The sequence below is a fragment of the Conger conger genome, chromosome 5 (genome assembly GCF_963514075.1).
Source record: "Conger conger chromosome 5, fConCon1.1, whole genome shotgun sequence".
Classification (NCBI taxonomy): Eukaryota; Metazoa; Chordata; class Actinopteri; order Anguilliformes; family Congridae; genus Conger; species Conger conger.
Window position 1 is genome coordinate 34984850 of NC_083764.1, and position 23732 is coordinate 35008581.

Consider the following 23732-nt stretch of genomic DNA (forward strand, 5'->3'; position numbering starts at 1 on the left):
TTATACATACAATATATTGCCCTTCAAGTACATTTTGCCCTCTGGTAATCTATGACCACACTTACGTAAGTGAAAGTATTTTGTGTACAAACATTACTTTGTTTAATGTAATTTACATTGAGTGACCGCAAACCATATCCAGTAATAAAATATGAAGGCTGGCCACAATATGTTCAGCAGATGCAGTATAGGCATTTCAGTCAGAACACAGCTGAGACATTTCATATCCCATTTTGTCCATTTTGATATCTGATGGAAAAGAAAGTACATTGGCAGTGCCCTGGCTTCAGTAAAAAACAAGTGATGATGTCCTTGAATGGAACAATTGCATTTGAATGACCTTTCCTGCACCCTTTGACACATAGGCTGTCAGATTGGCAACCATTTTCTCAAGCCTCCAGTCACACTTTAGTAACCATCTGGTTACCTGACACATAAACTGTCAACCACAGAGAGTGACTAAATGTTTTTGGGTGAAGAACTGTATGGGTATTAATGATATAATGACACAATTTTTTTATTCATTGTAAACCCAACACTACAGGTATTATTGCATTTCCCAATTGCAAATGAAAACTTGTTGACACAAGCTAGAGATTGAATGCCATACAGATTGGAAAGAGCAAAGAGGGGTGCTATGTATACAAGCAATACAGAGAAGTAAACACACACACACAAAGGCAGACAGAGAGACAAACACACTGACAATGCACATTATTTTGACATTGCAGTGCTAAAATACTGCAAACCAAAGACATTTCTCAAATAAACTGTGACTGTTATTTATCCAATAACCTGAGCCTTTATCAATATGCTGTTTATCTATGAATCATAATATGTTTGCTTTTCACAGTGCAGTTATTTGCAGTGCTAACTAAATAGCTATTAAATATAGCAAAAATTATGCAACCTGTGCTGATGACAGGTGAATTACATGACCTGGACAATTCAACCCTTTGGTCAGTAGGATTGTGTTTGCTTGGATTGTGGCTGTTGCTTGGACCTTTTTTGTCATTTTTATTCCAAATATCTTCTAATTATTAGTAGGGGCTCAATCAGCATTCCCTCTAACTTTGCCTAACTTGTTTAATTATACAACATAATTCTACTATCAATATCTGAAACAAAATATGGAATACATGTACAATCTTACCATTGATTTTACATGTAGAGATGTCCATTTCAAGAGTGAGTAGTCATTTATTGTCTTGAAGAATCCAAGAGAGAAATAGACAGGCAAATAGGAAGTGGGGGTAGGCATTGGTCATGCGTAATACCCAACAGGGTGCTTTAACCATACAACAATAGTGCCCTGATCACCTTGCGGTTGGAGTTGATCCGGCTTGGAGAACGCATGTCACTCTCCGGATCGTTAGATCCATTTGTGCTGCCGTGGGATGTGGTCATAAGTAGGTGGTGTATCCTAGATAACATGGGTAATTCGTATAGATAGGGTACAATTGGGCAACTAAATTTGGAGAAAAAGGGAAAAATCTTAAATAAATTATTTTTAAAAAGATATTTGCCATACAAGACAACTGTTAGCCTTTGCTAATAATGCTAGTTTGGATTGAATAATGGTGCCATAGCCTTAGGCAGCCTGACATAGAAGCTCCCACTTTTATTTGGGACTGCAACCTTAAATTAACGTGTTGTGGACAATAATTGTCCTTATGTGGAATTTTAATGTGAACAATTGACTGTTTTTGCGGCTTTTAAACGCACATTTGACCAACATTCTATCAATGATAAGAGCAGGACCCTGACAGCATCAAAAAATAGACATAGACATTCCATTGTTTACATTTATGGAGTTTGGGAATAGGCGGCACGGATGGTGCAGTGGTTAGCACTGCCGCCTCACAGCAAGGAGGTCCTGGGTTCGAATCCCCGTCGGCCGGGGCCTCTCTGTGCAGAGTTTGCATGTTCTCCCCGTGTCTGCGTGGGTTTCCTCCGGGTACTCCGGTTTCCTTCCACAGTCCAAAGACATGCAGGTTAGGCTGATTGGAGAGTCTAAATTGCCCGTAGGTATGAGTGTGTGAATGAATGGTGTGTGTGTGCCCTGTGATGGACTGGCGACCTGTCCAGGGTGTATTCCTGCCTTTCGCCCAATGTATGCTGGGATAGGCTCCAGCCCCCTGCGACCCTGTTCAGGATAAGCAGGTTAAAGATAATGGATAATGGAGTTTGGGAATAGTGACATAATAAACAATGGCTCTTACAGGTTGATTTTACGCGCTCATTTATGGCAGAACTCCAAATTCTGACTGATAGCCAGGTCAATATTTTGGCTGGACCCTCGTTATATCCCGCCTTATAACTTCACAGGGTAGCATGTGAGATGTGGCGATGAATGGTGTTGTCACTATTTCTGTTCACTCTCTATACTTCCACTTTCACTCTGGAACATGCTACCTACCAAAGTTCTGAGACAATTCCTCCATTGTCAGCTGCATCACAGATGGCAATGAGGAGGAGTACAGAAACCTGGAAGAGAGCTTCATGGGATGGTGTGACAACAACACATCCAGCTCAATATTGGGAAGACCAAAGAACTGGTGGTGGACTTCAGATGGAACAAGAGACACCCAAGTCCTGTCATCAGGTGGAGATGGGTGGAGATGGTGGACACATGGGATGGTGGAAACCTGGGATTTTCTACGAGATAGTGAATGAAATACCATATCTTGGGGAACTATTTGTCACGTTTCAGGTCTGTCTCGCCATGTTTTATGTTTATTCATTTTGTAGTAGTCTTGTATTGTCTTATCATGTATTATGTTAGTCTAGGTTCGTCATGTTGTTTAGTTATGTTTCGTTACGATTTATTTTCTTGTCATGTTTAGTTATGTCTCGTTACGATTTATTTTCTTGTCATGTCTAGTTATGTTTTCGTACGATTATATTACCTGGTTATGTTGAGTGATTATCGTCTTAGTTTCGCTTTGTGTTATGTTTTGATGCATGTTTATTGTTACGTTAACTGGTCGTTGTTATGCATACACTTTTACACGTTTTTCTGCAAACCTTGCGTTCCGCCTTTTCTCTCTCTCTCTCTCTCTCTTTCTGTCATTCACTCCCTAAGTGTTTCCATTTGTCTATTTACTAAAACTACTAACGCTAGATCAGGATTGGGTAGAGACTAACAAACTAATCATGTGTTCATGTTACCTTACGTTTCTCGTGCATGTCATTTACTAATTTACTAATGCTAGGGCAGGATAGGTTTATTACTAACGATTACTAATCTCCTTGTTAAACTTGTCATCCATCGCACCTGTTTTCCATTTCCTTGCTACGCTCTAACTAATTGTCTGCACCTGTCTACACCCGCATTTATAGCCCAGTCGCGCTACTGTTCACTGCGAAATTGTCTGCCTCTGTTTACCACGCAACTCTGGAGCATTTACCACTATTGATTACACGTTACGATCCAAGCCTGTTACCGACCATTGTTTATTGATTTTATTGACCATCGTTTGTTTTTTGACTACGTCCTCGCCTACCGTTTTTGTACTTTTGCTTCGCTGATTGTTTCATGGTTTCGACTCCCGCTTCGCCCACGACTACGCCTCTGCCTGCCGTCCGTCTGTTCATCTGCCCCGCTGACAGCTCTCCTGCTACCGGACCTCCCTGCACGTCTACCGACTACGAGTTTGCCTCTTCCCTCGGCACCGTGCTTTTTGTTTGTTTACTTTTTGTTTGGCTGGATCTACGTGTATGGACTTTGCTTGTGTTGACTACTCTCCTGGGATTCGTCCCGAATAAAGCCCGTCTCACTATTTTTATTCACTATTAACCCCTTAAGTCTTAGGGCTGGGCCAGTGAGGGTTTTTTTGCATTAATTCCTTTTTTCACAGTGCAATTTTCAATCACTATGGTAACAGGGAATACCGTTGGAATAACATGGTGGTTGGTCACACTTTCTAGGTTTTTATATGCAATTTGCACAAGAGGGCATTGAAGAATGTCCATTCTTTAGTTTCTAGTCATATTCATTTAGCTAGCTAGATAACATTAGCTGGCGAGTGTGACAGTAATGCGGACAGTGGTTCTGATACGGCCAGGAAGGCGGAAGTGTTCCTTGTAAAATTGTTCACGCACGTCCACAGATCATTATATATAGACGGTTTCAGTTTTTAAGAGATTTACCTGTAACCTGAGTGCAAAAGTAGTAGTTGTGCTTCAGGTGAAAGTCTTGGTTTCAATATACTGCAAATCACAATGTATTACGGGGGACTGTTTAAATGACACCACTTCCAGGTTACGTCACTCCCACTTCTGAGTACGAGCAACGAGTAATGGATAATTGAATTGGTTTACTCATATATGGAAACAGATACAAGTAATGCACTACTTGCTCATCCCAAATTTTCACCCTTTTCTTTAAATATCATGTTTTCAGGGAAATTGCTGTCAATTTAAACATAGTAGCACAGTAGCTAACCTACAATGTGACTACACTGTTAACCATGTGTTTTACGCCCTACACAAAAAGCACACATTTGGAGGGATCTTGGACCATTCCTCTATGCAGAACCTTTCAAGATCCTTAATATCCTTAGGTTTGCGCTTATGGACTGCCCTCCACAATTCAGACCACAAGTTTTCGATAGGGTTTAAGTCCGTCACTGTGCATGGGGGCAACATGCAATTGCGTCTTCTTACTGGCAAGTTTGTAACTGTTCCAGATATTTGAAACTTTTTAATTATTTCCCGTAACAGTGGTTAGTGGTATGTTTAACCATTTATGTATTTTTTGTACCCATTACCTGACTTGTGTAGGTCAACAACCAACTGTCCCTTTTGATTTGACAGTTCTTTGACTTGTTACCTCATTTTTATACCCTAGGGAAACAGGAAGTGATGGAAGGCCACAATACAGTTCCTTAAGACTGAGATTAACTTAAATATGTAGAATTTTACTGCAGATTTAACTTTGTTTGGTTTTATTTAAAATAATCTTTATGGGTGCCAATCATTTTGACACCTACATTTTTCATAAAAAATAGTATTACTCAATAAAAAGACAAATAATAGAATAATTGTATTAGGATAAAAGTATATAGTTTTCCCATATGTTTGGACATAAAATATAGCTCATTATCTGTGTTGTTTATTTTATACAGCCTTTTTTGCTCATTTTCATCAAGGGTGCCAATAATTCTGGACCAGACTGTAGGTCAAGCCAAATCTGTAGCTAATCTGACAGAGTCAATAATTGTGGTCGGCTATATTTTTTAATGGTTTCACATGTTCCTAAATCATTTTGGGCAATGATGATAACTTTCAGAAATCATTTGCCCTAACCAGCTAACTAATGACATTGGTGACATGTTTTCAAATGCATTTACATGCGTAACAGATCCAGGTCCCTGTATCATTCGTTTATTTGTTATTTCATTTCTGTTATGCTGGTAAAAAATTGTCATTTTCTTACATTTTTCAGTTTCTCAACTGAAATTGGAAAAGAAAAACCAGGCATTTAAAAAATTTTCCGGAGATCGCAATATTTTATCAAAACAAGTTTCATGAAGATGCATCCCTTGCAAATCGCAAATAAAACTTGACTGCTACAGACAAATTTTTCTTACAAATACGGTGCTTCTTCTGATAGAGGCACGTTCCAGAAAAGACTTCTGTGATCATGCCCAACCTTTAGATGCTTATGGAGTTAATTAAATAATTAATTGAATTGTAACCTTCCTAGTTTTATGTGATGCCAGTTACAGAGTAGGCTAGGCTATTATGTACTGTGGTTAATCAGGGAGCACACTGTGTTTGGAGTAACTGTGATTTGCGTCACCACTTTCTCACAGGTGAGATTACTGACGGATGGCTTCTAGGTGGTGGGTAGTTTTAATTTGAATGTTGCAAACACCAAAATGCCTCACGTTCCTATAAAGTGTAGGCTATTACGTGTACCAGGGAGATGTAATAATAATACATTAAAAATTTTTTAAAAAAACGTATGTAGGCCTATAATTCCACCCCTCGGACACACATGGACAGCCCAGGTAGAGCTTAGGAGTGTTGCTGTGCACAAAAGTATGATACAAAAGCAAAATGAGTCAGGCAGATGAGAATGATAGCCAATTTACTGTTACCTGGGTTCATGGCTTGCAATTGCAATTTCTACGTGAAACAAAAGATCAAGAGCCCCTGGTAGTCAGAAAACAATTATAGTGTTCATTTATGGCTTTGGGTTTACTGTCTAGGGAACATGCGGGAGGAACAAAATTAGGTTTATGTTCATACACAACAGTATACAGTGGCTTCCAAACTTGATATGCTGGATGTTCATTGTTATGCTACATAGCAACCAAATACATAAAAAAACACAATTATTGAACTGATAAAATGAAAGACTGTGGTGAACAAGGAATCCAGCAAAGCAGTGTACAAAAACATCCGGTTGTATTTCCGCTCGGCATCTAAACCAGAGATTGCATGTCTCAGGCTAAACTATCAACTAGCTACCAAGGCGACTGTAATCTAGCTAACCTAGCTTGATCTAATCTTATGTAGATTTAGTCTAGTTTAGTATATCACTACACATATGGAAAGTGTAGCACAAAGTGAGGAACAGAATGCTTCCCAGAAATATACATTATGCTTATTTATTAAACATAGGGAGAATGTAAGCTTGTAGCTAATGTCAGGTCTGTATTCATAGTATTCGATGATGTCACTCAAAATGAACCACGGCCATATTGTACGGATGCACAGTGCACCAGTGGGCTAACCTGCTTTCACTTTCACTGCACTTCACCGTTCTTACTAGCTAACTAGCCAAGCTAACCCTGCTTTTAAAAGCATGCAGACGAAATATCACAAATGACAACCAGAACCAACCAATACCAAGATGAAATATAATGACACATTAGATAAACTATAACGGAGACCATACGACATGGCTAATGTTAACGAGCCAACTAAAGTTAAGTGACTAGCTGGCTAGACTAGTTACCCTGCTTTACTAACGTGATACTAACATTAACGTTAGTTGTCAAGAGTGGCATTAGTACATTTGATCTGGCTAGATTCTACCTTGAATGAAGTGATCAATTTATAGGTTCCCTATGGTTAAATGGCAAATTAGGAATTTGTTCCCTGACAATACATTGTGTACATGATATAAGACAATGAGAATTAATTCTCGATTTATTATGTATCTCTGCATGATAATTCTTGAATTGACAAAACTCAGTTATATATTTTGTTTCTACTAAAGATATTGGGCCAGATTTACTAAACCTTTAGTTTGCGCTTAGTTTCAGAAGCAGATGCAGGTGTAACAAAGCTTTCAGTATCTAGTCTTGATTCTTGGCTTTTGATTGCCTTTAAAGTCTGTTATTGGCTTTTCTTTTTTTTTAAGAAAAAAAGAAAAGAAATCTACCAAGGTTTGCATAAATGTTTTATTTATTTATTGGCTAACAGTGACAATGTAAGACCTGAAAAACGTTATACCTAAAAGCGACTTAAACAGGACAATAGGGACAAATCATTTAAGGATTTTACCAATTTGCTTTCACGTCAGAGAAATGACAGCACTTTTTATACATGCAGCACAGCATTATGGTTCACCTCCAAAAGCCTGTACCTCACACAAAATCTAACTTTAATAATGAAAGTAATATTTCAAAGAACTAATCGTTTCAATGAATTAGACAGTGTCATCAAAATGAAAAGTCCCTTTATCGTTGTTTGAAATTGAGACAGTCAAAATGGACATATCGTCATTATCACAGTGCACCCTGGAAAAATGTGTGTTGCAGTAACTTCAAATCTTGTCAAAACAGCAATGCTGTGGAATCAATTGGAAATCACCAATACATTACAATTGTTAGTGTATTCTTTATGAACTTCAAACATACATTTACTGTAAACTGAAATAGCATGAAGGATTACAATATTGCACAGTTGTGTACCTCTTTTCCCTTCGGATTGTTTGTATGATTGAAGACACCGTGGACCCCCTTGTCTGTCTGAGCAGGTTTCTCCATTCTCAGAAAGTGTAGTCCTGTAATTGTGTTCCACCTGTGCCCTACAGTAATTTGATAGCAGATGTGATTGGTTTATTTAGCTGACATTACATCAATACCATGTCACTAAAACTTTGGGAATATACTTGATATATTATGGTTGGATGGGCTATTTTGCATATGATGACACACAAAGAGTAGTTGCACGGATGTGTTTGTGAGTAGACCTATTCTCAGCTGTTTCTGATTAGTCAGGTGAATTCAATCGATTGCTTTGTGCATATAGGAAAGCTTTTATTGGCATTTGTCAGCATGAGGATGAGGACTGGAGCTGTGCCAATGTATGTCAAGGAAGCCATGAAAAAGGAGTTGGTGATTTTTGCTACTATACTAGGACTCATCATTCGTTTCTGAATAGGACTAAATAATTGAATGATTGATTGATAGATAGATTGAGTGATTGACTGGCTGACTGATTTATTTATTGAATTATTTAGACTACTATTTCCTAACTTTGTATTGTCTGCCTTTTCTATGTAAAATTGTCTCAACATTGAATTGGAACTCTTGGCCAAGGCCAAAACATTACTTTTGACAAAGTAAATGGATTTTACCCACAAGTGTCAATTAACTAAAAAATCTGTATAACGCTCTCTCTGTGGTCTGTATAATGTATGTGAACTACACTTACCAGATGTCCCCTTTGTTTCACTTACTTTGTGCAGCGTGAGATTAGATGATTGGAGTGGTTTAAAGTATCTTCTTCAACCATTAGTCATGCTTCACTCATTAAAACAACACTTGATTGCTTGCTGTGTTGTCATCCTTTCCCCAATATCAAACCCTACCACTTAATGTTTAGAGGTTTCTGAAGTCCTGAATTGGACTAAAATGTTTAGTCCATAATGGACTAAGGGGCTAAGGGTGGGGAGTTGGTGCTGTCTGTAAAGGCTCTTGTTCAGAAAATTGTACCAGAAAATTAAATATATCATGGGTATTTATTTATTTACTTTACCTACTTTATTATAAGTGCTGAAAATTATTTGACACGGAATCGTGGAACATATACACTTAAGGGTTCTTCAACTGTACAGAGCATTAGGCACTTGAGGGACTTTTCGTGCTATTCACATCACTGCCAGTCTAAAACCCTTTGTTTAAATGAGAACGGTTGGGGCTATTCTCTGGCAGAGGAGGGAACACCCCACAGCCTTTTTAGGGTAAAGTTTTCTTCACAGTGTGCCTGAAAAGGCTTCTTATCCATAATCCATTGTGTTTGCAGTTTATTCTTTTTTTTTTTCATCAGTTATGAACAATAGCATGCCAAGCTGTATACTGTATATTGGCCACTAATACAAATGCTAATATTTACTGAAATGCAAGTAGTAGCAAGAGTGACATACAGTTGCATGGATGAACAAGTAAAAACCTGTACTGCACTTTAGCATTCACCTGGGATGTCATGCAACTTAAAATATTGAACAGTAATTCAGATGCATAACGCATTTAATTTTTTTGTGTTGTGAATACTGCAGGTTTGTTTGTCTGTTTGTATGCCAACCCATGACCAGGGTTGACAATTCCTGCCACAGACACTGTTCACTGTTACTTGGAGCACTTGTAAACAATGGCCCACACTTTTGCTTACATCATCTGATTCATGGATTCCCCCTCATGGACTGCTGTGGTCTGTTATGTGCATACCGTAGCAAACATGGTCTGCTATATGTCAGGGGTTGGGTAATTTTTTTAAATTTCAGGCTATGGCAGGCTTCAAGAAAAATTATGAATCGTTACAGGAGACTGCATTAAGTGATATGTGATGTCATGCAACACAGTGATGAAAACATTTTTTGTCATCAGCTATACTGTCTGATGGAATGTACTGCCAGGTAGTATTAGATAATTTCTAATGTAAATACTGATACTGTTTTATGTCTTTTGAAAGAATACATATAAGTATGCAGGATTGTAGTTTTTATGTGGTCCTTTCAATACTGAAGTTGGCACACATTTCTGTTCTATGTTTATCCCATCATTGTTTTATTTTCTGCATTTGAACTCAAAAGAATCAATTAAGTAGATGAAGATTAGTGTTTTAATACAATATTCCCATTGCTTTTATCATCCATTAAATGTAATGACAAGAGAGTGATTAGTTGGCTTTGTGAGAGAATAAATCAGTGAACTGTTCTTTTACTTGCAGTTGTGTCTTTCACTGTAATCTTTGTATATTCCCTTTGTCTTGCTGTATAGTCAATACAATTGCTCTGTTTATTCAATATCAATTTGTGAAGTAAACTTTTTGGGTCCAGCAGGTATGTCATCCTCCAGTCAAACAATAGGAAGACAAGGTGAGTGACAGAGACAAATCCCTTGAGATTGTCAGTAGTTCTAGATTCTGTTTTTTTTTAGACAGTACTGTACATTTTTTTTTTCTCATATATTAATAATCTGTATAAAATCCTGGTTTCTCAATCCCTGGGCTCAATCTGACAGTTTAAATAAAATCACTCAAATCCATGGGGTAAGAGAAATGAAAATGACAAGGATTAAAACTGGCCAGACCTCTTTCTTTTTTATAACTCAGCCTGCCTTCCAATTGGATCATGACCCCTCTGTATGGCAGGCTTAAGACCAGACAGCATGCTTTCACTTTTATATGGTCCTCATACTGGGTTTATGGTATTTACTGACGGTCTGGGAGGAATGTGTGCAACATGGACATTTTAATTCCATAATCCTGCATCATTAGTGTTAAGTGGAGTATGGGACGCAACAGGAAATATATTCGCATGTAGGTACAGTTTGCACATGCAGGGGCAGCACTGTAAATATTTGTGGTCTCACAAAATAAAGGCCTGAAAAGTAGCTGGACAGACCTTTGGAAAGGACTGTAATCCAATCACACTGCCCTTTAATAATGGAGAAATCAACTGTTGTCTGAAAGCAGCTTTATAAGGTTGGGTTTATGCCCTAAGGAGAAAAAATACAGTGAGCTCCAGAATTATTTTTTCTCCAGAATAATAAAAATTGAGAAAAATGCTGTATACACTGTAACAATCAACAAGGGTAATGATCTGTATTTTATGTTCAAACATATGGGAAAACTATACGCTTTTATCTCAGTACATTTAGTCATGATTTCATGTTTTTCATTTTAATGTTTTTTATTTAATAATCTCATAGTTTTCAGAAAACCACTGGTGGCAAAATTATTGGCACCCCTAACAATATTGTAGATAAAATCACAGTCAAATTGGTAAAACAATTTTACTTTAATTTAGTTAATCTCAGTGTAAGGGAACTATATTGTGTCATTCCATCACTTCTTGTTTCACTAGATTATAAAAAAATGAAGTAACAAGCATACAACATTCCTTTGTCAGGCATTAGCATGGGAAACGCCAAAGAACTGTCAATTCAGAGGACTCAGATGGTAATTGACCTTCTGATTAACATTGTAGTTTATTTCGTAATCCATTCAGCCATTTTCAAGAAAACCTCATTTTTGCCAGGACTATACCTAAGCGACTAATTACTTATTGTTGTTGCACAAATGCATTGCTAGGTCATGTCAGTACCAAACTAATGTAAAACATGGCAAGCTTATTGTACAGGCTTTCCTACCCTTTCCAACAAGGTATAATGTCTCATATTCACATAATCCTGGTGTCTTCTGAAAGGTAACCCTTGGGGGTTTGAGCCAGAATTACTTTAAGTATTGCTAAAACAAAGTTACAGAAGCTCAAAGTTTTTTTTCTCACTGAAAAGATTTTCAGTTTTTGACTGGATACAGATTATTGTGGTAGTGCCTGGTGCACTTAGGCACAAAATACTGGACAAATCCCCTATCAAATGTTTTTGACAATTTCACCAAAAATGAGCATTCTACATTGTTTTTTCTAAGCTATGTCTTGGCAGTTTCCCCAAAAAATACATTTGGAGACTCTAAATGATATTATGGGTCTTATGACATGTAAAATACAGTTTTTTGCTTACTAAAGTATACAACACTCCTTATTCCGTTCCTTTTCTCTCCTTAGGTAGCAACAGGCCAAGAAGACTGTAAAAAATAAGTATAATAATCACAATAATAACATCTTGCATACTTTTGTATTCATTGAGGTCCATTGATTGACGTTTTTGTCAAATACCCAACCCTCATTAACAAGTCAAACACATTCCACAATTTCAAATGCTATTTATTATTAAAACTCAAGGCTTGCTCCTTATTTATGAGCATATTGAATAAAAATTCTATATTTTGAGATTTATTTCAATGATCACTGAATGAAATGGGGTCATGACAATGAAAATTGAACCTCTATTGTGGAGCCAAAGGTATTTTCACTGTCTTCCTCTGTAATATTCACTTGAGAATACTCTAGAGGCTGAAGAGATGAGAGATTCCTTGGAAGTCTCCCAAAGGAAGTCTTCTATTTAGACGTACGCATCACACATTTGTCATCAATTTTTTTGGCCATAAAATCTCAAGAATAGTTTTTACCAAAGCATAACAGTCTCAGCGTATGTATTGAAAATGCTACCATTTCGTTATGCAGGCAAAAAAAATGGTGTGTTTTATGAAAGCCTAATAAACTATACACCATTGGAAACGTAATGTCATTAGTTAAAATTCTTTTTCAATCCTTACTTCAATAGCATACCACTAGCTGGTTCTAGGTTCAACTGAAGTTATACTGTATAATTTGCTCACAGATGGGGATCACCCCTTTACTGTGCAACAAGAGTACCGATACTGGTCAGAGAAGCTCTTATGTGGGCTCTTCATGTTCCAGAGAACCAATACAAAATGTGGGTAATAGCATTCATATGTACAAGTACGTTTGTAGCAGTATTCAGTGGCAAAACGGACAACAATGATAATTCCTCCGGAGAAATTCAAAGTAAACAATTGACATTCTATCGACGAGTTAGCACGTTTTTAGAATTGCATTATTATGCATTTGGTTTGCTGGACCCTTGCCGTGAAAAGGACACTGACATTACCTTATTTTGTGTAGTATATGGATTTTCAAAATGCAGAGAAGATGAGGTCCTCCCATGCTTGTTTTGCCACCCATATATTATAAAACAGGGAGTGTTAGCTAAAAACAACAACAATGTTCTGCAATGGCCATCTCAGTCTCCAGACTTAAATCCCATGAAAAACCTGTGGTCTGAACTAAAGGGGGAGGGGGGGTATCCCAGGGATATCAATGATTCTGAAAAGTGAGGGATGGTCAAAAATCCCTTCAACTGTGTTCTCTAAACTTATCACAAATAATAGGAAAACACTCATGGCTGTCATTTTTGCCAGCACGTTAAACCTGGCGTGCCAATAATTGTGGAACATGTTTTTTGGGGAAATACAGTTTTTTATTAGAAAAAGAATTAAGACTAATGATTCATTAATAAAGCGCACTACTTTACACATGTTGGAAAATAAAGCTAATGTCAATAACTATTCTTTTTTAGTTCACTGCACTTTTTGTGCAGATTTATCCAGGGTGCCAATAATTCTGGAGCACACTGTATATAGTTTCTGGTGCTGGGAAAATGTGAGTCTGAACCAAAATAAAATTTGGGATTTGTGGAATGGCATTAATTGTAATGGGGATAGAGGCAAATGATGTGGTTCAACCAGTAATTATATTAGTAAAGAAAGGAAACAGGAATGCTTTTGTCTGAAGCACCAAAGTAGGGTGAGAGGCACCATTTTTTATGTTGATTATGTTCTTGTTTGACAAACAATGGCATTAATTAAGCAGAGGACCGAAAGTGAACATTATTTATGCATAGATAGCTAAACTAAGGAACCAACAGTAGATTAAGTTTATCTCAATATAAATAAAAATATATACAGCAAGAATATGACAGAAGTAATTGTGGGAAAACTGTCCAAAGCTGCTTTGTTTATTGACAGAATGGTAATGCAAATGAGTTTTGCCTATGGTATTAGAGAGTATAAACTAGTATAAACAACTATTTAAACTATTTAAACATTATTCCACCAGATCTTTGACCTTAATACATTCTGTCTTTATTAAACTAATAATCATTAATGGGGTTGGGGGGTTCTTATCGCAGACATCTGTCATAATGTGCAACTTGTATGCTTTTTCAGCCTTTATCTGACCTAGAGATTTATTGCATGATTAGTCAAGAACTATGAAGCAAAAGCACAGCCTTCACCAAAGTTGCTGTGAATCCTCTCCATATGGATAATGGGTAATGGGTAATCCCTCTGAGTCATGTATTTCCTCATATTAAAAGGTAAATTAGTATATTGCTTTTGGGCATTATTCCAATTACAGATCAAGAAGAAAGTGAAAGTTCTTCCTTTGTCCCCTTAGGACTTGACACTGATAGCCAGGGTGATGTGGAGAGAGGAGGGGGGAAATGTAGGTCTTCATTCCAGGCCACACTCTCAGTGTGAGGACAATCCCAGAGAGACGGCTATGACAGGGTAGGAAATCGGCAACAAACAGTGATATCCCCTAAAATATTTGTTTTTTTGCAGTAGATGGACCATACAACACTGTTCATCTTTTCCAAACAAATATTTCAGCCTCTGATCATTTCTGTTTGAAAAAATAAGTGTAGGTTGTTGATAATAAAAGGGTCTTTGCTAAACACAGCCAGACTAACTCTTCTCTAAAGAATAGAACTGCATTTGCAATGTTTGCAGGGCCAGATATAGTGGGAATGGTTTGGGTCATGACCTTGGAAAATATTATAATGTATGTTAATCATTTGGAAAATTAAGAAGATGAATTGAATTCATCTTAAAGTTCTAATCCCTGTGTGGTTTTTAAATTACCTTTCTTTACATTGATGCCATGTTGATGATACTTTGATAAAATCGTAGTTAAATAACCAAATGTATGAAAGGTTTGTTTAATCTGTGTTAAAATACAAATACTGTGTTGGCTTGGCTTTCTTGTCAGTTTTCTGAAAATTAATGCCAATGAAAACCCCGAAACAGGTTTATTAATTTTATGTCTATTCCTGCAAGATTTTATAATCTGGGATTATATGTCATTGCAATGGCTTGAGAACAGAGCTTTTATATACATGTAACCGAAAACAGCAAAGTACTTCAGAGGAGGCCACAATAATGACACAAACAACAAAGAGCTCGGCTGGAGTGCTAAACGGTGTGTTTGTGTCACTTCCTGTGTGTGTTTTCTCTCCTGGTATAAGCAGCTGAGATGTCAGTCACAGGGTGAACCTTTTGAATAATAGAAGTAATTAGAAAAAAGAACAATGGGCTAAATAAAATGGAACATTTGACAGAGCTTTAGGAAGCTCTTGAGGATTAATCCCACATTTAAAACTTCCATTAATTTTTTTTTCTCAAATGCACACTCACGCTGCAGCATTATGTGTATGCATAGGTTAACCAATCAGTAAGCTTTGTTCCCACTGAATCTTACACAACATATGATCCCCTTTGTTGTGTAATTTTTTTGGTCTTTTGTTGTTATTTTGACATTGGTTGTATACGACCCTGCTATTGTGCAACCCTTTCAAGACATTGCTATCAATGATTGCAATGTGGGTACAAATTAACATCCCCATTAAGAAATGTGTTTTCTGTTGCCACTCAACGAGCCTGTTTTGAGTTAAAATCTCAGTTTTTCAACTGTGCCAAACAAGCTGAGTCAGTCCACATGTGATATCAAGTCATATACACTCAGTGATCACTTTATTAGGCACAACGTTTGAGTACTGGGTAGAAATTCCCTTTGCCCCCAGAACAGCATGATTTCTTTGTGGCATGGATTCAACAAGGTGCTGGAAACATTCCGTAGAGATTCTGGTCCATGTTGACATGATAGCATCACGCCGTTGCTGCAGATTTGACATCCCAAAGGTATTGGTGACTGCGGAGGTCATTAGAGTACACTGAACTCATTGTCATGTTCATGGAACCAACTTGAGATGATGTATGTTTTGTGAAATTGGAAGTAGCTATCAGAATATTTGGTGTGTTTGATTTTTTTTTCATGAAATGAAATAGTAATTTCAAAAATTTGTTCCTTTTGTCTAATATTGATTTTTGTCTAAAACCCTTTAACCATTCTGTGTGGAAAAAATGTGCAATAATAGAGGAAAGTAAGAAGGGGGCAAATACTTTCTCACAGCACTGTACTGTATGTATGGCAGGGAATAATTGGCTGTAGGGAGTGCGGGTTTAAAATTTTCGGATCTGTCTCATTGCATCAACAGCCTCTCATAATCGATTGCAGTCTGCCTATGTCACCTGTGCATGAAGTGCACTTTTCTGCTGCAATGACTACACAACAGATGACTATAGATAATGAGCAAGGTGCTGGCAGTACATAACATGCAGCAGAGGATAGTGCCTGCTCTACTGCAGAATATATGATGTTGCAGCAATGAAGTGGGTCTGCAAATACAATTTGATATTCCAACTTTGCACGTATGTCATAAATAAAGTGCACATCCGCTACGGTGAAGCATAAAGGTGAGAGGTCATATTATTGCTGATCATTAGTTGCCATAGATTCACTTACGGGTGATTGAAGCCATAATGTACACCAAGGGGAAGGAGTTTAGTTAGTGTTTAGCAAAGGGTAAACAACCTTGCGTAATCCAGTTAAATCAAAAACTGGATGCAAAGACATATTTCTTTATTTAACCACTATTTGTGGTATTGATTAGTAAGAAATGGACTCACACAAGTCTTTGTCATTACAGAACTGAGTGACTCTGGCTCAGATTCTATAAAAGAAATATGACTTTCTTGAGTGTGGGACACTGCAATCTGATTGGACATGCCCGATTCAATTGCATGAATTGAACAACTGACAGCTCTCTGGGAAACAAAAGGAATCAATTTATGAAACAGTTGTTTATTTTTTCTTTCAGGTTTGCAGTATTCAGTATCATTCCACAAATGAAAGCCATGCAATAAATTGTTTTAAAATACTAAGTTCAAGTTGGGATTGTTTTTATGATGTTACAATTTAGAGGAGCGCCTTGGTTATTTCCCAACTATGGGACTCTAAACTTGAGGGATATAGCCTTTACCAACTGAATAATATCACCTATTTTGTAAAGAGACCTGTGTATCATACGGTTTTTGTTTATTTACTCATGCTTAAAAAAACACTATGTCATTATTCAAGTGTTACAGAAATGGGCAAAATTGTCCAGTACACAATAAGAGAAAATAAGACCAAAATAAATATCAACATTACACAGTTCAGGTTATGGCCAGGTCTCTGCTTGTTGTTGCTTTCAAGCTTTTCGTCTTTCGTGTTTTTGCAGCAGAATATTCTCCAGGAAACCTTTGAAAACTCAAAAGAGACACATGGACCAGGATCCGCACACTGAGGCATGCAGGAAGCAGCAGCCTGTTGCCTTTCCCCCAAAATGTCTCAGAGGACGGAGAATGACAGAGCTTAAAAGTCATCTGGAGGACGAACACACCTCTCCGTTGACAGAACCCAGGCCTGTGATAGCCTGCCAATGCCAATCACGTTGTGTGGCAAAACGAGGACTCCTCTTCCAGCAACACCCTTCGTGTTGATGACAGGAAGCCCACGGCAGAGGCCGGGAACACCAGAAACAGTGTTAAAACCTGTGGTCTGTTGTGTACTATTGAATTTTTCAAACTGTGGCATATGACAGTGCTTATCAAGTTGTGGGGACTGTAGGTCACTCCATGTAAATGAGTATGGGTGCAATGTCATTAATGTTTCTAAAATAAAGTATTTGTTCATCTTTTGTTTCACTAATGTGTTTGTTCATTTTCGTAGTTTGCCCTTTGCTCTTCAAAGAAGAAACCCATTTCAGACAGGTTCTAAAATTGTCCTTGAAGGAAATGGAAGCATGTTGCTTCTGTATGCAAAAAGGGCAGCTTTAAGGTTATCAATTCAAAAGAAAATGGAATGGAAGCAATTGGCCATCCCTAGACAACCAAACAGCCAAGCCTGGCATTGGATCTGAAAGGTCTCATTCTCTGTTACTGACATGTGACTCCTGAGTTCAAAGCCGGATCATTTTGATATTTGTAATAATTTTTACTGAATTACTAGTTATCTTATGGAAAATACCAAGTCATTATAGATAAATGGCTGTACTCGACTTCAGCAGTCACAGAAAACATGAATGAAAAAAAGAAAAAAAGACTTTCTTCTTTAAAAAAAAAAAAGTTTCTGATTAAAAAAATTATTTCTCCGAATTTATTTGCCAATTGTAGCCGGTTTATTTCAGTCACCCATGTTGAGGAAACGCTGCTACGAACCTGGCACGTGGCACACCTTCTTCAAGCCCATCGCCTCGTGCTCTGGACTGTGATTCCGAGGCAATCTGGGGCCCTTTTTGTATGCGAGTGCCCACCGAGTGCCTCCCCCTACCCTCGGCGCGGCGGCCCAATTATGCCACTCCCTCGTATGCCGGCCTTACTCGGCCTTGGCAGGACCAGGGTGCGAACCCCGGTCCTCTGTGTGCAACTGCATCGAACTGATGGCTGCATCAAGGTCTGATGCCTTAACCGTGCGCCACAGGTTGGCATTGGCTTTTTTTTTAAAGATTTAACTTGTGCAAAATGTCCCTCTTGAAAACAACATATTGCTTTCAGAGACTTTGTAGAGAAGAATATATCTGAATTCTGCCAAATAAAGCAAAAGAAACCTAATTCAGACTTTAATAATTGGCCCTAATAATTATTTCGAGGCAAGCTGCTGCTTGTATCTTTGTGAGTATGTACTGCAAAAGTAGCTGTAACTATGATATATAGTCATATATAACATTTAGTGAACATTCAAAGCCTCGACAACAGAAGTCACATTTGACAGACACGCCGCTTACGGCATCCCTGCATGCAATATACCCTCACTTAGCACTTTATTAGGTATTAATTAGACTCTTTTTTTATATTATGATGTGTTGTGTGTTCAGAGATGCTCTTCTTCATACAACTGTTGTAATGTGTTGTTATTTGCGTCAGTCTGGCTATTCTCTTCTGACAGCTCTCATTAACAAGGCGTTTCTGTCAGCAGAACTGCTGCTCACTGGATTTTTTGGTTGTTTTTTGAGCATTCCTGGCAAACTCTAGAGACTAGTGTGCATGAAAATCCCAGGAGATCAGCAGTTTCTGAGATACTCAAACCACCCTGTCTGCCACCAACAATCATCCCACGGTCAAAGTCACTTATATCACATTTTTTCCCCATTCTGATGGTTCAGGTGAACATTAACTTAAGCTCCTGACCCATATCTACATGATTGTATGCATTGCACTGCTGCCACATAATTGGCTGAGTCACATGAATAAGTAGGTGTAATAGAGTACGAATGTTACTCATAAAGTGCTTGGGATGTGTATGTTGGTTGATTGTAATAAGTGTAATCATTACAGGACACAGGATACAGGATCCTACAATACAGGATTACAAATTTACAAATTACATTTTACTTAAGCTCTTGCAGTGTCTATTGAGAAATCCTTATTATGTCAAGCCTGTTGCTTTCATCAGAGAGCAGTGCTGTTGGTTCTTGAACATGGCTCAGCTTTGTTTCTCCAATGAAAGGCTGGATATGTCAGAGAAGAAACTACACGGCTGGCTCTTTCCACAGCTCAGAAAACCAAGCACGGCGCCGGCCGAAATGGTGGAATGGAAAGCCGAGGGTATTTGCGACATTCACACCATTCCACCCCAGTGGTGCCACTGGCACGGTGTGCCATGCACTGGGAAGGGGAGGGGAATGGCGATTTGACGGTTTTGTTATGAAGGACTCAGGTGCAATGGGCTTGCGTGATCTCACCAGAGTCACACATGAATACACATGACAAAAGTGGCCCACATTGGCAGGCTTTCAGGCCTCTTTGTTCAGTGAGAAGGCTCCTGTTCGGAGCCAAACCGGGGCCAGGCCAACACCTCCTGAGATGGATGCGTTTATTGGAAGGAGGGCAGCACCGCATGTCCTCTCCCATATTCCCAGGGTGCATTGCTCTCAGAATTATAATCTCCTCAAATTAAAAGCAAAGGACTCTTTCAAACTTTCCTTCTATGCAGCAAGCTTTTGGATGGCCAGGATTGATACCTTGTATAATCACTTGCAATTCGAATCTATCTTTATTTATTTCATTTTAATTATGCTAATATTGCCATGTTGCCATGACACCAGATGTCTTCCACCCTCTCATCAGTTGCAGGGAGCATGCTCCATTGGAAAATATGTGTTCCTTAACGTAGCCAATATCCTCCTGTACTGCAAATGAAAGACACCACTAAAAATACTAGACTCATGATATAGAGTAGGTTACACACACATGCACACTAACTCACCCACAATGATGGTTGTTATTATTATTGTTGTTGTTGTTGTTGTTGCAGAATGAATATAATTCATAAAGAAGCTTTCATTTGCTCAGAGTGCATTATGGTGACACTGGGACTCTCTTACAATTCATTAGAATAAGTGCCATGAGATTCAAAAGTAATGATATACACATTAACAAAGCATTAATGATGAAGAACTGATTATTAATAATGAACAAGGCATTAATGATGGTGAACATTTTAAAGTTTATTAGCAATTAACAATGAACAATACTTCATCTCCTTGAGGCTATCAATAAAGATATTTGCTCATCCTTAGCACTACTATTAGTTCCTGCACTGCAAAAGCAATTCGTTTTCAGCTGGCAAATAGTTAAATGAGGCTATAGTTAATGGGATATCATGAACATGGTTTAGCGAACCATGAACGATGGTTTAGTTATGATAAACAAATATTGTTAATGTATAGTTAAGGCAGTTACTGCAGAATGCACAACCCAGCCTTATTTTCAAGTGTTAGCTTTCGAAGGTTTCAAATGTCATCTGAAAGACTGTGTCTACTATAGTGCAGCATCCACTGAAGCCACACTCTGGTGTGTATAACAGACCACGTGGTCACAAGAGTACAGCCCAACCTGCCAGTGCTGAACACAAGCATTTAAATACTTGGTGAAAGACAATGTCCCCCAAAGCATGCCGGCTCAAGTTTGCATGAGAGTGACTCTGGGGCTCACTCACGGTACTCAGAGTGCGCTCATCTGAGCCGCTGATGTTCTGATCTGGCAGAAATGCATTCTTTGTGTTCCCCTCCCTTCTCCACGTGCTGTCTGATCCCACGATGCAGTGCGGATGATGGGTCTCTGGGGCTGGCGTCATCTGGGCCTGCCCTCGTGCACGCGGGAGCCTCGCGCGCCTCTCCAGATGGCCTCAAAGCGCTTCCCGAGAAACGCGGCCAACATTCGGGCCCTGAAAAGAAGCAAACGCGCTCTAAATATTTCATAAATGTACGTCCTATTGAGGAAATGGCAGGGACTGGGTATCACAGAAGCAAATCAAAGAGATTTGATGAATGATTAATCGCTACTTACTCAAAGGTAATGTTTAGAGTCACCATTAAACAGTAATTCTTTTTTCTGCGGACAGATGAGGGGTTTCAAAAGTGTCCTCTGCTGTGTTATGTGCTGGCATGATCGGTCGGGTTATTAGATCAATTGGGTATATTTAATAAGTAACGCTGATGTCTTTGGTGGAAGCAGATACAGTCAAATGAGAAGAATGATTTCTAAAGAAACAATGAATAAACAATAAGCTGTCTTTACCCATTTCTGTATGGACATTAAGGGTGAGAGTATGTTTGCGAGTGTGCACATATTGGGGGGGGGGGGGGGGGGTGTTGGTGGTGAAGTCCAGCTGTACAATGTATTTCAATGTTGCAGAACTCACCATATGAATCTGGGGAGGAATTTCAGTCATCTTAAGGCAATTTCCCTTTAAATCAAAATTCCACTATACAACAATGCAATAGATGCTTGAAGTAATTGGTGCTTAATTTGTACACAAACTGTAGAGGCCGTTTCCATCACAGCCTGCGTCTTTTGAAATCATTAATCTCTAATTAGGGCCAGTTGGGACCAGCAGTTAGAAGGTTAAAGAGGTTCTGACAGCCCTAATCATTGCTCAGGAAGCTGAAAATATATGCAAAGTCTCAGCAGATGGGGTGAGATCAGACTCTGCCAAGTGATAACTGTTATTCTTTTGCACCTCCAAAGCTGTCATCCTAATAGGCACATTTTAAATGTATTAATGCTCTAGTTACAATATGCTCTAATGGTATGTCACTCAGAGTATATAAACTGAACAATTAACTTGTGGTACCTAATGAAGTACTCTTTTTTGGACAGGATTATGTTACCCTTGTGCAAATTATTGCCAGAGACTGGCATAGGGCAAACAAGTAAAACCTTTTTAGCCACATTTGTCCCTAGTGGATGCTGTGCATCTGTTAACCTTGAGACAATGTGATGTGTTCATTTCAATGCGGTTGTTTGAACAACAACAAGAAAACAGTCTGTTTAAATAAAAAAGACTTCCCATTCGCAGTCACATTTTGTCATTGTAACTGGAAAGCAAGCCTGCAAACTGTCTTCGCAAATGATGCAATACTTCTTTAAGATTAAAAAAAATGCATTGCAGATAGTGATTGAAATCCTAGCAGCATAGTAAATTTATGAAATACAGATAAAAGAATGTTAATAGAAAGTTTTTTTTTCAAACCCATCAAACAGGTGGTGGAGTTCAATGAAAGAGTCTGCTAACTTGGCAGCCATTGTATTTTCTGAAATAAACCACTGGCTCTCTAGCCAAATGTAGTGAATAATACATGCATGGCAGAAATGCTCCTCTGGAGAGCCTGATGCTGTTAGAGGTGGGAGGATTAATAATAAACCGTTGTTCCGACGGCACTAATATATGGCGTCTATTCTTCCTGCTGCTCATTGGCTTTTCAGATTGCATTTATTTATTTCCTTAACAAGTGAAGCAGAACTGTCACATTTTTGGCAAATGGTTCCCTGGTACTGTAGCAAGTAACTTGAAATGCACTCTCTCATCGCATGTGCTACGTAGCTTTGAAAACTAGTTATGAGCTAAATGGATATTCATAGCCTGGTCAACTGACCAGAAGAAGAAGGTTAACATTCATAAGAATTTATTACATACAGTGCCCTCCATAATATTTGGGACAAAGACCTATTATGTCTTGATATGCCTCTGATTTGCCACAATTTTAGATTTGGAATCACACAATTAACATGTGCACATTCCCAGAAGGGTATTTTTATACATTTTGGTTTCACCATGTAGAAATTATAGTGGTGTTTATACATAGTCTCTCCATCCCAGGGCACCATAATGCTTGGGACACATGGCTTCAAAAGTGTTTGTAATTACTCAGGTGTGTTTAATTGCCTCCTTAATGCAGGTATACTGTAGGAGAGCTCTCAGAACCTAGTCTTTCCTCTAGTCTTCACCTTTGGTAACTATTATAGCTGTTTGTCAACATGAAGACCAAAGTTGTGCCAATGAAAGTCAAAGAAGCCATGAGACTAAGAAAAAAGATTAATACAGTTAGAGACATTGGCCAAACCTTACGCTTATCAAAATCAACTGATTGCAACATGCAAAGATTGCAGTGGTGAGTTTACTAATCACAAAGGAACTGGCAGGTCAAGGAAGATCTCCACAGCAGAAGACAGAATAATTATCTCCATAATGAAGAAAAATTCCTAAACACCTGTCTGACAGATCAGAAATACTCTTCAGGAATCAGGTGTGAGATTTGTCAATGACCACTGTCCACCGAAAACTTCATGAATAGAAATACAGAGGCTACACTGCAAGATGCAAACCACTGGTTAGCTGCAGA